Source organism: Mycteria americana, chromosome 7 (genome assembly GCF_035582795.1).
Source record: "Mycteria americana isolate JAX WOST 10 ecotype Jacksonville Zoo and Gardens chromosome 7, USCA_MyAme_1.0, whole genome shotgun sequence".
In the NCBI taxonomy this organism is placed as follows: domain Eukaryota; kingdom Metazoa; phylum Chordata; class Aves; order Ciconiiformes; family Ciconiidae; genus Mycteria; species Mycteria americana.
Genome location: NC_134371.1, coordinates 30,042,615 through 30,058,168, shown reverse-complemented (window position 1 = coordinate 30,058,168; position 15,554 = coordinate 30,042,615). Strand labels below are relative to the sequence as shown.

General features: G+C 40.2%; 1 protein-coding gene across 5 annotated transcripts in view; it reads left to right on the top strand.

Moving 5' to 3' along the window:
• The window catches only part of PAK2 (p21 (RAC1) activated kinase 2), a 50,765-nt gene that overhangs the window by 10,732 nt on the left and 24,479 nt on the right, over nucleotides 1-15,554 (top strand). Inside the window, exon 2 of one of the 5 annotated variants that reach the window (XM_075507666.1) lies at nucleotides 2,646-2,712. The exons of 3 other annotated variants lie outside the window; for them this stretch is intronic. The gene's annotated coding sequence lies outside the window, so the exon portion shown is untranslated. Of the gene's footprint in view, nucleotides 1-2,645; nucleotides 2,713-12,929; nucleotides 13,165-15,554 lie in introns of those variants that run through there. One more of the 5 variants, XM_075507668.1, reaches the window with a different exon arrangement.

Here is a 15,554-nt window from a genome sequence, read left to right as displayed (position 1 = left end):
GATGTGATTTTAGTTCTGCAGCTCACATAGTTTGGGAATACAGAACGTAGCAATGGGGTTAGTGGTCAGCTCAGGCAGCTTCAAAACATTTGGATCTTAGTTGAGTCTTATTCTGAACCAGGCTGACTTCCTACATGACCTTGGATAGCTGTTAACTGTGTTTGCTTGCTTTGGGCCAACAGGTTGATTGCAGTTCATGAAATACTTGTTGTTTTATACTAGTGTTAAATAAGTTGAGTGCTTGAGATTTTTACCGGACATGAGGTGCACCTGCTGCGACTGGTTCAGACCAGAAATATGTGACTGTAAGGGTGCTGCTTGATTTTACATCTAGATATATATGAGAACCAGCTGTTTGGGTTGGAGGGGGAAAGGAGAGGGTCCTGCTCTCCCCTGGCCCCAAAACAGTTGTTTCTGCCCACTCCAACGAGCTAGCGCTGTGGCATCCCTAAGTCTGTGGTGATCTGCATCAGGGAACTAAATTCATGGAAAAGGAGTCACTGATGTTAACCTTGGCTTGAAAATTTTGCTCAGTGATCTGACACTAATGGCCCAGTTTGTAGTAGCTGGAGAGTGTGTCTGGCTTTCTGCTCTAGAAAGCCTTTTTCACGTGTGTTTGTGAGCTTTGGGGAATGTTACTTCAGATCAAAGACAAAATGAACAAATGGGTGTTTATTGGTAGATCTTGTCACAAAACACTAGTGTTATTTTCTATGGCATAGAAAATAGGTTTCTAATGTTGTTAAATGATTTATTACTTTGAAAGAGGCCCTTTTTTTTTTTCCAATGTATGAAATGCTAGCTGTCACTATTACAAAAATGGATTGTGTGAAATGTTTGATTTTCAGAGTTGGCACATTATCACCAAGTGTGAAATACTTAGTAAAATCTTTTCTGCTTGTCTCCTTGTTTTTTCCACTCAAGGGTGCAAGTGAAGTCCAGGATTTTCAAAGATATTTAGCGACAAGAACAGTTAATTTTAATCTGGTGCTCTAATGTCCAAGCTTATGAAGTAATTCTTTGTGGTAAAGAGGGCCTTGACTGCCGCAGTCGGGAAATTCATGCAAATACCTCCTGATTTTTGTTTCTGGCATGTTGCAAAGTATATGGCAGAGTGGTTGGATGAGGACTATTTTGCAGTAGCCAAAGTATGTGTTGGCAGTGCTGGTGACTCACGGCTTTTGTGAATGCTACTTTTTCTTTCCAGCCCTTCTGGACTTATTTGCAGGGATTTTATATATGTGGTATAGTACTGTTTTGGGTTTTGGTTTGGTGGTGGTTTTATTTTTTTTCTTTTTATAGTGGGTCAGTGTTGAGATTTTTAGGTGTGGATTATTTTTCCAGGTAGCTGTTAGAAATGGGAAAATAAAAATTAAGAATAGTTCAGTAAAGCTGGTTTGGATGCTTTCTTCACAAGCAGGGCTGTGTGTTTTAGTGTGTGGTTGTGATGTCTTTTATTTTCTTATTTATTAATAATTATTCCATTGTAAAATATTTTACTTCTGAGACGCATAATTCTCATTTTCCTTGGCTTGTTGTGTGTACACTGGAAAGTCTCACAGTCTTTTTGCAGCACAAGCAAATGTACTCATGCTTGGTAAAACTGGATTGAGTATTACTCGTGGAAGAAGTTAAGACACCTGGTAAACCTATATGATAGCACATCCACAGCAATATTACTAGAGCTTGGAGCATCTAATGTAATAAGGTTTTAGTGTCTTAAAAAAAAAAAAAATTAGAAAGAAGGGTTGGGGAATAAACTAAAAGAATGAAGGATAAGTGAAAATACCAAGATAAAATGATTTTTAATTTGGTAGTAGATGGTAGTAATGATTTTGTTACTCCAGCAAAACAAAATTTGTATTAACGCTAACAAGATTTAAATTTTTTTTTTTCCATTTCCTCATTGCTGCTAAGAGATACTTGTCAGACACATGGTTGGCACTGACTTTTATCTTGTAACACTTTAAGCGTGACTCATTGGGGATCCTCCTTGCCCGGCTATTGAAAATCTTTGGAAGTTAGTCTTTGCAGTACTTGCAGTACTACCAGATCTTATTTGGCTAAGAGACTGGTGATGGTTGTAGTTTACTTTCTTAGCCCTTCCAATGTCCATGGGCCAAAGTGTGATACCAGCTTTCTAAATTTAAAACTGCATCTTAACTGGAGAAATCTCTTTGTTTCAAGCATCTTGGTAAAGATTGAAAATAGATGTAACTCCTGTTCCATGTTACTCTGATTAATCAGAGTGATCGTGTTTCCTACACTGCTGAAACAGCTTTCTCTTCCTAACCCTTAACGGTTTTGTAATTTTGTCAAATAACTTGTTAGTAATCCTCAACATTTGGGATCTTAATTGTCCTTTTCTCTTGTTTATGTTTTTAATTTCCCAAACAAGGTACTGGGATCATCAGTGCTTTCTTTTTGGCTTCACACATACTGTCTATGTGTTCATACATACCTGGTCAATGGTGGATGATGGGCCATTTTCCAGTGAGCAGTGTGGTGATAGACTGGTGGCAAGTGACTGTTCAAGCTGGTATTTTGTGGGCTCTCTCTTTGTTGCCAAGTTTAACAGAGATCTTTATCTCTATTTTAATCTATTGAAATGGCTTACTGAAATTTGCTTCCTGTTTTCTTAACAGAATTGAAAAGACCTGAGAAAATTTTCCCTTAGATGACAAGCTCTTGGAAAGTTGACCACTTCTAAAGGTATTATATTAGGGTTAACTTTTTCCATAGTTACAATAAATTTTATGAGAGGAAAATATTTTTTTTTTTTTTTTGGTATTTAAAAAAATGTGTGTTTGAATTTTCATAATCACAGAATTTGTAAGTCTTCCATGCTCATTTGTTGCAACAAAAATGTTTTATGCCCTCATACGTATGTTCAGACACACTGGTAGCAGCTAATAGTATTGTAAATTAAGAAGAGGAAGACTTGGAAGGCATAAAATTGTTGTGCTGGGTCAGGCTGTTGATGCGTCTCGCCCAAGGTACTGACTGCAGTCTCTTCTTGATGGATATTGGCTTCAGTGTAAGGACTCTCTTAAATGGCTTTTTGGAACTGGGATGTGGCCCAGGACTTGCTTCAGCTGCTGTCTGCAGTACCCTGGTTTTGCAGTACCTCCAGATGAAGGAGTAGACAATCACATAGTGATGCCTCCCTGATACATCCTTCATCTTCTTGTGATTTAGGGCTCAGCTAGTGCTGAAGATCAAGGTAATGCTATAATGCAAGTTTTCAGTTCTTGTGTTGATGGCACACCATAAGCAATGTCTTTCTTCTGTGTTTTTCATAGATTATTATCATGCAACTCTTGCAATGGAATTAGAGCCCCCTCAGATAAGTGGGGTATCTCTTATTTGTTAGAGTAAGTACCTTTAATTTTTTATTGGGGTGGTATGCATGTATGTGAGGACCTTGTGGATGGAAGCCTCCATTTCATGGATGAGTTTTTGTGTTTTGTAGATGGTAGACATTAGTCTTTGAGGTCTGTTTTATGTGAGTTCAGTCTCATCCTCACAGGCATCTTCAGCTGCTTTATAATTGCACAACTGTTATTGGAGGCAAGATAAGAAGGTAGAACTAGGTTTGAGAACTGCATCCTTTTTGTATCTAAATGCCTGAGCCTCACAAAAATGCATTTTCTGAAGCTTTACTCTTGCTCTGTAATATTTCACTGAAATCTCGTCATTCTGCCCATAACAACTTCACTCATTCTTTATTGAACAGGTACATAGTTACAATATGTGGAGCTGGAAGGGCTACTTGGTGCAGTACTGCAGCATCCTTGCCTAGACAGCCAAGGCCTTACAGCTTAGCTGTGATACAAATAGTATAAAACACTCCAAAGAAACACTTTGAATAATAAGTTCAATAGGATCACATTTACAGTTGCTTAACATCTTGCATAAATTGTTAAGCAACATGATAGATGCCCAAAGACAACCTGTCACCAGCGATAGAGACCTTTCACACGATATTTGCTCCCTTATATATGCTTTAGTGTTAAACTCCTATCATAAGTCAGTTTTTGAAGTCTTTTGCAGCTTTCGAAGTTCAATATTATGTTCTGTCAACTGTTTAAGTATTATTTTAACTTGACAGCTTCCTTTGGAAGCTCTTATGCTTCACAGGGTGCTGGTTATCCTGTGTTGTAATTGTCACAGTCCTTTTGTCTGTTCAGTTGGTAATTGTGCTCTTCATTTTGTATTTTTATTTTAAAAAAAGTATTCAGTTCTTGAGCTGCAAAATCAATTTTTGTTGTCCTAGTGCTGCAGCATCCTATATAAGCAGTTGTAGATGGCTAGAGATAATTTGTGTCTAGTTCTTAATCAGTAAAGCCGGGATAAAATAGTAAGATCTGTGAAGTGTGCTAATATAAAATGGTAGGATGTATTACATCACTTTGAAAATTTGATAAATTTGTTTGACCACTCACAATTGGTGTTTAAACCATTGTACATTTATTTACATACATATATGTTTAGGATATTTTTATCATGCATTTGATTTGTCAACTGTAAGAAGCATATGCAGTAGTAATAATACAGAGAAGATGTTGTGTGGGGTTTTTTTTTTTCCTTTCCCCTGCTTACTGGCTCCTATAGTTTTCTTGTAGGCTTGGCAAAAGTTAGTTTCCACATCAGCATATGAGGAATAAAGATGTGTTGTTTTTGAATTATGATACAATTTTAAGATTTTTTGCTGATTTTTTTGGATATATTCTGATTTATAGCTTGTGCACCAGTTCTAGTTGGTTTGGATTCATTTCTTCAGCATTTTAGATAAAAACCTGTTTATGAGTGAGAAGAGTGAGGGAAGTAGTTTTACTAGGAATGACTTAAAGAAAAATTAGAAAATTAGTTTTAAAACTAATTCTGGCAGCCAGTTTTTTGAATGCAAATTGTTCTTTCCAGCTTCCAAATGAGTGCTTTGGCTCCCTGAAAGATGTACAAGAACACTTGCCTGAATTTCAGGGAATTGCTGCATTACACTGTACATTAATATGTTGCTTGTATGTGTGCAAGTAATTTTAAAGTAGAAAACCTATAACAACATGCAAGGCAAACCAGGGCAGTGTCACAAAAAGTGTATTGGAGTGTGAACATGGGTGAATGGTTTACAGAGCCAGTTTGCCTTGCTCACTTTTCTCTGCGTTGTTCTAGATATTACAGTTCACTGTTTTTCTGTTGATGAATGCAGGTCCAAAATTTTACATGTGTAGAGATCCTAGAAATTCATGTTGATTTGAGTTGTGACAGCTGCAGTTTGTGCTTTTTGTACTTTTTATTGCTGTTTGAAATAATGGGGAAGGGATTGCCTGTGATATGCAATGACTGCGGAATTTGGTTGTATGCCTCATCTAGATATCTTTACCTCTCCTAATAGAGTTAAATATGCCAGGAGAAAATAGACTAATCACTTGTCTCTTTGTATAAAGTTTGTAAAACTTTAAACATCAGCATTGTAATGGAGTTCTCTCTGAATGTGACAATCCTGAAACACTCGTACAAACTAGCTGCAGGCAGAAGTAGTGTTAGTGAGGTTTCGTCGCTGAGCTCTGGGGAGTATTTTACTAAGATCTGATGCCACCTGATAGTCTTGAGCTGCTGTTGGTAGAGAAGTATTGGGGGTGACCCTTCCTGAGCATGTTGCTTTCTCATTGATTTTTTTTGTTTGTTGTGTTTTAATAAATTGACAGCCTCACTTCCAAACTCATAGGATGCCCTTCTTCCCCATCAAGATCTACGGCTGGCTATTGCTAACTGTTTGCAGGGAAACTAGTTTGCTGTTGTCCCTCGTTCCCAGTTTTCCTCCAGGTAACTGCAGCAATAAACACTGCTTTGTAGTTTTCCTGTTACCAAAAGCAGTCTGGCGGTGGTGGTGGGATTATCAGTTTTGCTGATGTGGGCAGGACCGTGGTTAGGGGCGAGAGAGCCAGACCTTGGCAAAACCATTAGTGGCAGCAGTGCTATCTGCAACCTTGGACATGACTGCACTGATTTATGTTTGTAGGCTATTCTGGCAACAGTGAAGTCTAGAAGCTATGTGTGTTTCTAAGAGGGCTTAAGGCTTGTACAATTTGTGCATACTAGCCAAGAATAGCTTTCCTAGCTAGCGGCAAGTGAACTTGCCTGGTGCAGAAGTGGGATGCTGCAGGGAGCTCTTCTCATGTAGGAGTTTGAGTGTTTGAAGAAGTCATTGTACTTGTCTGTCATGGCGCAAATGGAATATAATTCTCCTATGAGAAATGATCTCTATTTGTCTGTATGGTGCTGCTAGAATATGCTTAGGAAATTTGTTATGTCCACCCAAGCCATCTCTGGTTTTTTTTTTTGTTTGTTTGGGTTTTTGTCTGTTTTTTGTGTTGTTTTTTTTTTTTTTTTTTTTTTGAAAGACCTGTTGCCACGCTTGAGTGCTTTTTGTATTTACAGATCCTGCATTTGATTTCTTGTAGACTTTGCTCTTTCTGGCTGAATTTATGTTCAGTGTGGGTATGAAAAAAGTAACCATCTTGAGCTTGGGTCTGTTCACGTAGGGGTTTTGGCAAACTGGTGAACCGTTCCAGGTGGTTGTGATCATCTGGGTGGCAGGGCTGTACTGGTGTCTGCTGGTGCTCACCGTGGCTGGGAAAACTGACTGGGAAGAGGCAGAATTTCCCATTGTGGCATTTTGTGCCAGGCTGGCACTGTTTTACAGTGCTGCAAGAAGAGTTGAGGGTTTGGCCCCCAGGGCTGTTGAGCTGAGCTTAGGTTCCCACTATCTGCTAGCAGTAACTGCAATTGAAGCAAACCTTGGCCAGCCACTAGAGAGAAACAAAGAAACACTCTGTCCTGAGTGTAGATGAAAAAGATAGGTTTTTCTGGAGGGAGCTATTTCTCTCTTCTTTTCCCTTATTATTTCTTTTTTCCATAGCTGACCTTTGACAGCTCTACCAGTGTGATGAGGGAGTGATGGATCCCTTAGTCTTGGATTCTTTCTTCTTTTTTTGCCATCCTGGCACACACTGCGTGTTTCCTCTTCTCTTTCCAGTTAGCCCTGGACCTCTAATTTGGATGGGTAAGCCATGGCCTTGTCTTGCCATTGCCCAATAGTATTTCCAGAGGTTAAAAAAAGCCTTTGTTTTCTATTAGAGTTACTGGTGATCTTGCTACACTACACCAGTAGCCAGACATTTTTAGAGCTATATCATTGTTCTATTGAGTGGTGATTGTCTAGGTTAAACAGCTGTGAATACTGTTAGAAATATAAAAGTGCACTGAGCTGTATAGGTACCTCATGCAGGGTACCTTTTATTCAAATAACTTTTGCTCTGGAATGTGTGATCCCTCCCTGCCTGTAAATGCCAGGTTTAATTGAGAGAATCTCAATGATGAGATGCAGACTTCATTTTTTTTTTTTTCTTGTAAACTTTCCCTACTTGCCCTTTTCCCCATTCTCCTTTCATCTTTAGAAAACCTCAGGTCATGAAAATAAAGGCTAAAAAGTGTCTTCTAGTTAGTGAAATATGAGTAAGCACAAACACCTTGAATCATAGATTTGCATGTGATGTACATGCTGCAGGCTGTCTTGTCTGTCTTTAGTTGACTCAGGTTTTTAAGTAGGTAGAGCGGGGTAAGTAATTTCCTTGTTGAGGGTTGAATAGGCTTTTTCAAACACCTTTGAGTACATGTTATCATTATGCAGTGTTGCACAATGGTTTGTTGAAGGAAAACTGTGGCTGTGGGCTGTATAAAATGAAGCATGGCCTGAATTCAGCTGGTAGGCGGTAACTACCCAGCCCTGTGGCAGAGGGTGGAAATCAATCCCTCTTGATTTAATTCCTCCTCCATCATGCTCTGCGGACCTGCAAGGGCTGCCTCTTGGAGCAAGGTGGGAATGGGCATCTGCGGCTGTCAGCTCAGCCATCTGGCTCATTTCTGTGTGCTGCTGTCATTGGCTGGCAATAACGATGTCGTAGCCTTGCCAAGTGAGTTTTCCTGCCAAACTTAGGGGAAATGGGAAATAAAGGCAGTTGGGAAGTCACTTCTGAGGCCCATCTGGTACTGTCACCTCTGGTGTTTGAGCTGTTTCAGAGGTGATAAAGCAGAGAAGAGGTTTCTAGCTCACTGGTGGTAAAATATGCCACCAGAGTTCAATAGTGCCAAATTTATTTTATGAAGCAGGAATGACGATTCAGGTGGGAGTTGATTGCTATGCATGGTTTAAAGGGAGAAAGTGGAGATGTATCACAAGACTCGCAGGTGGCTGCAGTATATGGTGAAGTCAAGTCTCATTAATTTGCTTAAATTTTCCATGCAGTAATGGGCTTTTACCAGGACTCTTGCACATCTTGTCTCTAGTCTGTGCCTCTTCTGATTTGTTCCTGTTGATATCTTTTTCAATCACAAAACATAGCTGATGATTAAGAAATTATACCCCTCCCCAATTGAAAAAGTCAAAACCTGAACATTTGGGAGAAAAATTTGTCCTTACCAAGGTTTCTGCTATTGCTGTGTAGGTTTTTTTGTCATGTATACAAACTTTGTGAACCTGGTTTGCCAGTTTGGAAGGCTGCCAGAATCTTAGAAGTGTAATCTTTTTCACTTATCTTTATCAATGCTTATATGAAAGTTGTACTTTATTGTGCCTGCACCAAGGGGTGAGGATGACTTAGCCGTAAGCACTGCATGGTGAAGAAGTACTAGCTGAAATACGCTTGTTTGTGTCGGCTGTCTGGGGGATGAGAAGGTGATGTCTACCACTGGTTGCTTCTTAGAAGACTGGGGTCTGTTTTTATACCTAAAATGACATTTTTGCTGACTGGTTGCTCATTTTCAGGGCAAGACTTTGCACATCTGCTAAGTGCCTTAAGGAGTAAATAGTTGAATTGCTTTAGGTTGTAATGTACTTTGGCAATGGGTTTGAAGAATATTTTTCTTTAGGAAGCTTTAGTAACCCTTTCAAATACCTCATGAATAGGATATTTGTCTTCTGTAACTTGGTTCACAGAAAGCACATCTCATTACAGTTTTGGAGAAACTATTCCTTCTTCTGAACAAAAGATAGTTTCCTTGCTGCTTTTTTTATTTCTTCTGTTCAACCATGCTTTTTTTCCCCTTCTTTTTTCCCCCCCAACTCTCTTCTTCACTTGGCAATTAAATGGCAGTTATTTTTCTCTGTGCTATGCTTTCCTTTCTATTTGTGTGACTCAGCAAAAATCATAAGGAAATTGAGGGGTTGGAAAAAGACAAAATGAAAATAATTTAGCTGGGTATGTTATATGCGTCATCCAGTCTGATTTTGCAAAAGACTGAGGTTCTATAGTATCGTTAGAGTGGGAGTATTATGTGGTGCCCCTGTCACATGTAGCAGTAATGGGAAGACAGCAAGAAAGGACCTGTTTATAAACTTCATGGTTGTAGCCTTGCTGGTTGAAGGACGCAAATGGTGCTTGTGCCTGTTACTTTTGAAAAAAAGATGCTGGCAATTTATCATCTCCATTAGCGGGTTGGCCTTGCCGAGCAGTCAGTTTGGTTTACATGTGTCCTTGCATAAATCTTAACGAAAAATTTGTTTGACAGGCTCAGATGTTTTTTATTCCTGTTTTTTTAGCTGTTTTCTCAACTGCATCGTTTGAAAGGGGTATCTTGCTTGTTTGTGCTTGTAAATTAGGGAGAGCTGTGCTTGTTTGGAGTGTCTTAGGTTAGTCTAGTTTCCTAAATAAAAATAACTGTTAGCTTTCACAGGTATGTGATTTGGCATTGACCAAATACTTTTATCTGAGACCCTCTAAAGCTGGAAAGAGATGTTTCAACAAGTCCTGTGGGGATTGGTGCCTGCCTTTTTACAGGTGGGAAGGCTCTGAGAGCTGCATGTTGTATTAGAGCATCTGCACATGTTTTTAAATAACTGTAGGTGAAACAGATTATCCAGCTGGCTCTTACTGGCCATTATCAAGGTTACTCTTGTTCTTGCTTTTGCACAAGTCCTCTTTTGGAAGGCAGAAGATCTGAGACTGCGTTTGCCAAGTCTGTGAGAAAGTAATTCTTTGTCTGCCACTGTTGGTTTTTTTTGCACAACTTTTCTGACTTGAAATGGAAGGGTAAGTATTTTCAGTCTCTGAAGGTAGTCTCATACTGTTCTAGAAACCTCCTTTTTGGATCTGATTAAATAAATCTCATGGATCCAAATACTTGAAGTTGGAAAGCAAAACATCCAAAAAGATTTGGTTTGCTTTTTGTGGAGAAGACTGAGATTTGCTGGTTCCGTGAATTTTTCTGCAGTGGTGAAATAATTTAAAATTGATGATCTGCTGAACTAACATGCTGTTAGAGATGGGGCAGGAAGTGAGCTGTGGCTAGGTAGCACCATCTGAATAAAAACTTGTCAGAAAGCTGCTTTCAGCTAATCCCTGGGAGGAAGTGAGCTATAATCAGTACTAAGTGAGCTAATCACAGGAAATCTATTGCTCAACAGGAGCCTTAAAAAAAAAAAAAAAAAAAAAAAAAAAGGGCGGGGAGGAAGGGGGAAAGAAAAATACCCATGCAGACATTTCATTCTGCTTTTGTACTCCAAAATCTGTTTGGTGCAACAAAATGGAATATCTGATGAAACGAGCAGCCCTCCGATCTCCACTTAAAAACTGCACAATGTGTATATCCATTTGCCCTCTTTTCCAGAATAATGAAGCATCAAGTCTCATCTCCTCCAGTAAGGTGTCTTTTTCAGGTATTAAAAGGGGGTGGTTTGGGGAGGCTGAGGATAAGCTAGCTACCAAAACCACTGGAGGCTTGGGGTCAATGTACTGGGAATGAGTCTCCAGACATTTTCAACAAGGACCTTTATAATGTAAACCAAGAGTGGGGCATGACTATCTTAAATCTGTCTTGTTACACCGGTCTTCTCTTGAAGCATCTCACACTAGCTCTTTTATTATATTGTTTTTAATTGCTCTGCACTTCTTTTCACTTGACATCTTCTGCCTTCGAGATTAGTTTGCAAGACATCTATTTTGCTATTTTCCTTTGCTCTCCACCTGGCTGTCCCGGATGCTGTTCTTTGTGCGTGACAAATGTTGCCAGTAGTGCCCTATAAGGCTCTACAGGAAGACAGCAAATGACAGCCACCGCCGTGCAGATTGCTGTAAGGATAACTTTCTTTTCTCAACCCTCGTGCCCTCTGCTAGAGCAGGGACAGGGAAATGCGCTTGCCATCAGGGCTTTTTTCACTTTTGATCTGTTCTCTTTTCTTCTTCCACTCCTTCTGTCGGACAACAAATGGTTTTGCAGCGTTGCTTTCAAGCATCGTGCCTGCTGTCTGTGTCCATGGCCCAAATGTTCGGCAGTTGTCCTTGCAGCAGTTCAGGTGATGTCCCAATAAGGTCCTGCAGCTGTAGTGGCACATCAGGGATTATGATTTCAAAAGCAAAGTGGTTATGTTTCTTAATGCATTGTTAGCCTGAAATCGGTTACTTCTGCTTTTTGGTCAGCCCTGCATAACAGACTTAAATTTGATGGTTGTGTTGCTCCTTTTGCATTACATTGCTGATAGTAAATGAGTTGAGTCATTCTTACCTGCAATAAACAGAACTGAGTTCAGTTTGCAGCTCTGTGAGCCTCCTGTCAGGGTATGTACATACAGAAGAGGATTTGATTTATTTCACTGATTTAGTTCTGGCTCCTCGGAGATCTGTTGCTTAAGTGGCAGTGTAAAGCCAGGATATTGTGTGCCAGGAGTCGGAATTTATGTGCATGTTATCAAACAGCTCTGAGCTTGATGTGTTTTGGTTTTGGTTTGTTTTTTTTTTTTTTCCAAGCAGTAGTCCAATTTACTTTTGCATCAAATCCCAGGCAGTGAAATACAGATGCAGCCTAGACTCCTCAAATACATTAATTTGAACATGTTAAGATGTCAAATTCAACTCATTATGATATGAGAACTTTCTATACCAGCTGTTTTGTTTGACGCATGGCACCATCTTCCCTACCCCTGCTTGGGGGGCTTGCAGTACTACACCATAAGACTGATGTGTATGCATGTGTAATGCATATTTAAAACTTAATCTGCTCAAGTCCAAGTGCTCCAGTAGAAATGTGACTGTGTGCTATAGCAGATAGGAAAATGCTTGTCTTCAATTTCATTTTATTTCCCTTTAGTCATTCTGCAAACAAGTTTGAGAGGAAAAATGTTTGTCCTTTTTTAGAAGTCAGAGGAGCTAAATAGCAGCCCTGTGGCAGAGAGGGGCCTCCATGGTGGAGCCTGCCGCTGAACAAGCACACCACTTCAGCTGGGATGGGAGTGCTTGTCAGCCTTGATACAGATCACAAGGGAGGCTGAGGGAGCCAGGACCGGCACAAAAGCTGTACGTAGGAAGTTCTTCAGGAAGCAGCCCTGCTTTATGCTCACACAAGGGGGAATTGAGGGGAGAAAAAAAAACCCAGCAAAAAACCAAGTCAAAGCCAGAGCATTCAGACTAATGTGCTGCAGCAGTGCATTTTCATCAGTTTTCTGAAAAGGCTGCCTAATTCTCACTTTACTTGCCATCTTTTACTCACTGTCAGGGTTATGTTTCTGGGTGTTTTCCCACCGCTGGCAGCAACAGGAACTGCTGTCTCTCTTCTGTGACCTGGGTATGCCGTAGGTTATCAGGCCCTTTTCTTCCCCAAAAGGAAAAAAGCTAGTGAGCAGCAGAACTGACTCCTGGAACATTGTTGTAAAAATGAAACTCTGAACGCCTGTACAAATTGGTCACTGTAGGTTTCTTCAGGGGCTGGGAGGAAGAGGGCGGGTTAAGCTACACAAGGAGCTTCCCCTGTGCTTTTCTTGCCTCAGACTCACTGGGCAAAGGTGGAAAGGAAAGAGTTGCACTTCTGAGGAACCTGGCTTCAGGTCTTCCACTGTTGGTGGTGAGTGATTTAGGATAGCACAGACCCTGGCTGGCTGCTTGCTGCTGGCTCTGCAGCAGAGGAGTGAGCGCATTTGCTCTTCAGCTGCTGCAGTTCACATTACGATGGTGTCTAAGGCTGCCGATGATGAAAAGAGTACTGCCATTTTTGCTGCCCCAGTGTAGGGCAAGAGACCTTTGTCAAAAGGAGGGGACAGCTATTGCGAGTAGTGTCATATACTGGAGATAAGGACTGAGAATCAGAGCCTTGGGATCACCAGCACTGGTACCTGTGAGTATGTTTTGTGGAGTAAACAGCAGAATTGTTGGGATAAAAGCTTTTGGCTCTTTTTGTGTCTTTTTTTTTTTTTGTAAGTGTAGTGGGTTGCAGCACTGTCCTGTGGTGGGAATGAATCTGTCTGAAGTCTGTAGTTAAGTATTGTTTGCAGCTTCACAGCTTGTCTCTGTGGTTCATTCATAGTTCTTGTAGTTAAATGTAGTGCAACTAGTGATTGTGGGGGAGTTGCCGATGTGCTTAAATACTTTATTATTACTGGTATTATCTTCACTGGCAAAGATGAAAGTGAATCCCTTTCCCCTGATTACATCCTCTTCCATATATTATCTTTGCTTCTTCTGTCATCTTTCTTCCAGATTTAGCATACTTTTATGAGGTTGCTCAAACTTAGGTTAACCATTTTAGTAAATGTCTTTCAATCAAGCTAAAAAAAAAACCCCCACCATTAATTGTGTTGTCTGATTCTGTTAGAGAAATATGAACCTGACATCCCCTTTGCCAGTATACGGACTCCTGGCAGGCACTGGAAAAAATGAAAATTCCCCTGGTCCTTGCAATTCCCTGCGCAAGCCATGATTCAGCAAGGCAGCCACGTGGGTGATGGTGCAAGAGTGATTACGCCTAGCTGCTGTGAAATGACAGGCTCCTTTTCCTCTTCAGGGGAGTGAGAGAGCAGAAAAGGAGCCTCAGGATATTTGCACTCCTCCCCCCCCCCCCCCCCCCCTTTTTTTTTTTTTATCCCTCCTCCAGTCATTGCCCATAATGCCAAACCTCCACAGCAATTTCAAAAGTACTTCCTGACGTTGTGGAAACTTTCCCTGCAAAATGAAGACAGGGTAAGGATAAAGGAGAGGGGAACTGCTCTTTCCTTCTGCACTCAGCTGTCAGAAAGAGACTAGCTGTTTGGATTTGAACTTTAACAAAATGATTGATTTTTAACTTCGATGATGACTGAAGGATCAGACTTCTGTTTCCTGAAGTAATCTGTTGTGAGTGGAGCTGTTGTAATTTCTTTAAACTATGAATTCAAAGCTGCTGTGCATTGAAATGGTCCTTTGTGCCAAATAGTTTTGGATGTAGCAGTTTACTTTAACAACAATCTTTGAAACAGCCGCCCAGAAATTATACTACTTTGTGTTATTAAATAAATCACATCTCTTAAGTTTTTCCTAAACCACAGATTTAATGAGGTTGAAGGATTTTAACTGCAAATGATGGAGCTAGTCCCTCAGGTGGGAAGCTGATGCCTGAGCATTTTATGCCACCCCAGTCTCCTCTGCCAGCCCTGCAGCTTGTCTTCCTGCAGCCCCGCAGCTTGTCTTCCTCCTGTAGAGCTCCTGGGCTCTACTTTGAGTGAGGTCAAGGATCTTTCTGAACACTTTGAACATGAAACACTGATCAGAGCTGCAGCTCTGAGGGTTCTGCACAGATGCTGTTATGCCAGTTTCTTGAAGTGCCTGATTTTCTTGTGGAATAGATGAATTTTGGATTTCCATATACTTGCTTCCAACTTGTTGCTTAATAGTTTTTTCTCTTGAGCACACAAGGTGCTGAGGAATAATTCATTTCAGATCAAGAAGCTGTAATACTGAGTATGCCATCAGCTGACTTGTGCTGCTTGTGTCACTGAAAATTGAGAATTTTTACTGTAGTGAGAAATTTATTTAAAAAACATGTAAACAAAAGTGCAGTAAATGTTTTTTAAATTTGCAACCTGAATACCACGTTATACCATTGTTAATTCAGAGACTGGGTTCTCCAAGGGAGCATGCAGGGGAATTAGTATGGGCTTGGAGGGCCAGGTCTGTTCTTGTCCAGTTTCAGATACAGTTTAGTTGTTTATCCTTACATCCTGTTCTTGCTAATATCAGGCAGCTCAAATAACTACACAGATGGAGGAAATAATAGGGTTTACTTTAGAAAAATACAAAAGGCTACTCGTGATGTTGCTTTCTTTATATAGTGTATCATTTTGGTGTTGAAGTTTTGTGATATGCTGCTTTATCAACTGTGATTTATTTAGCCATCTGATTGTATTTCCTTGTTCAAAGGGACGAGTGCTTTCTTTTAAATGTCTATTCCCATTTGGATAGCTAAGGACCCTATATCCTATTCTTTTCTGAGATTTGATTAGCATAAGGGAAATGGATTATGGTCTGCTGTCACTCGAAGTCCATCTTCAGTAGGACTCTCGAATACCATATATCTGATTTGGTGGTTCAGACCAGAAATTTGTCCATCTCAAATGGGTGGCACACACTTTGTGCAAACAATATGTATTGTTAGGAAAGTGGTTGGAATTAAAATCCTTGTGGGTAGGCTGCTCAGACCTGCTGTTAGATTGCAGGGTTCTTAATTTTTTTCCCCATATTGCAGTGTAGGTA